Genomic DNA, 2,021 nt, shown 5'->3' with positions numbered 1-2,021 from the left:
CCGTGTAATTTCACATTAATATTTTACTCCAATGTAAACAGTAAAACCCCTATCCTGGATTCATATTTACATTTTCCCTCTTCTTCCTTATATACTTAAGGTACGTCACACCTGTGATGTGTCCAACTGGTGCATGATGCTTACTGAGGTCCTGTGCTGCGGGCCATGGACAAAGGCAGAAGTGGCAGAGGAGGGTTGGTGGCTCGCCTGGAGTTCAGGAATTTAATCACAGCTCAGTGAGGGACATCAAGCCATGTTCCCTGCCATCTTGACTAGCAAGTGAGTAAAATGACCATCATGTTCATGTGTATTTTAAAAGCTTTAAGTTTTTTTTAATTTTTCAATCGCTCACTCAATTTAACATCAAGATCTTAATTGTGAGAGTCCTTGCAGGCGTGGTGTGGATAAGAATGTTGCACGCCTTCTGAGAGACAGAACCGGCAGATAAAGAGAATCACATGAATCGCACTTTGTGCTAACCTGTGAGGAGTCCTTTGACAAGCTGGAACCAATGTGATGTGGAGTCATTGAGAGGTTTCACTTGGCCAATCAGCCTGTTCCCAACATTTTGGATGCTTGTTGTCGTGCAAAGGGACCATCAGTAGTAGAGGCCTTGTTTCAGCCTCGGGTGGACTGTGGGATGGTTGTGTGTCTGGACATCTTTCACTGGATCCCCTGGTTTGACGCAGCCATCCGTACAGAGTCTCATGCAAAGTACTCAGCATTTAAGTCTGCACTAGCTGGGGCGCTGCTGCCTTAAAACCGCGAAGACCTCGAGCTGCTTATAAGGGTCACCAGAGCAAAGGACCTAGTAACAATGCAGTCTGTGTTTGCAGTTGTCTGCCTGTACATTTCCAGGGACAGGTAAAACAGCATGTGCGGAGGGTCACACTGACACCCGAGGAAACATTTCGGATCATCCATTTGGTTATTGAGGAGCTGAAAGTTCCAGCTGGGCTGGATGAGGGTGGAGTGAGTCTGTTCAAAACACCTGGTAGGAAAGTCCTCATTCCAGAAGGTTATTAAAACAAGAATTTAAATTGTGACAAACTGAAGATCACATAAAGTTTGTCTGTTTATTTCCAGGTGTCATTGTTGAGGGCAGCACAGCAGTGACACCTGGAGTGCATTCAGGACCCAGCAGACACAAACATGTACAGGGTGGGTACCACAAGAAAAAACAACGTGGATGTTCCCGATTAAAAATGTCTGCGTGGAAGCAACAGCCTGGAAGGTTTTCACGAATAACTTCCTAACATGATTTCAGGTACACGGCTGTAATCTGTATACTTGTGACAAATTACACTTGTAGTCATGTCATTGACATTTCCATTATTATTGTTGTTTTCAGGTCATCACTGATAAGTGGCTTTGCAAGGTGGAAGGAGGAGCTCAGATGCTGTATTTGGTGGTAAAGGATTTACTCTGCAGCACTGATCAATTGCCTCAACACTTGCTGTCAGCAGCTGTTTGGAGAACCTGTAGAAGTAAACATCTGTGGCCCAGCTGATCTCACATCCACTGAATTACTCAGACTGGAGTACTTGTTCAGCCAGAGCAGAGGAGACTCTGTAATTTTCTCTCTGTAGGACATCGTCAGTGATGGACCTGGTTCTGAGGAGGAGGTGGTTCAGCCTGAGCAACCCGAGCCAGATGATCCCGGTGAAACATTGCAGAGTGACGAGGAGGCATGTGACACTGTGCTGCATGCTGTCCTTCCCCACATTACACTCACCAATTATAACCTCCACTGTTCACCCTCCAGTCTGTGTGAGTAGCTAGGTTTACTTTTCATATGAGGGACAACATTTTTACATTAAAGCAAGGATTAAAACACACACTGCTTGTCTGAAAACAAAGACAATTGTTTATATATTTACCGACCAAGTTTGTATGGGATTCATTTTACAGGAAGATGCCTGCAGTACAAAAGCCATCCTGGATTTGAAAAGCTGGAAATGTTCTGCTCTGTGTTTGTGGAGATTAGCCTGATAGAGGACAAATTATCACTTACCGCTGAG

Source organism: Pundamilia nyererei, unplaced genomic scaffold, assembly GCF_000239375.1.
Source record: "Pundamilia nyererei isolate P.nyererei 1_Seehausen unplaced genomic scaffold, PunNye1.0 scaffold00704, whole genome shotgun sequence".
Classification (NCBI taxonomy): Eukaryota; Metazoa; Chordata; class Actinopteri; order Cichliformes; family Cichlidae; genus Pundamilia; species Pundamilia nyererei.
This window is presented reverse-complemented; position numbering follows the sequence as displayed.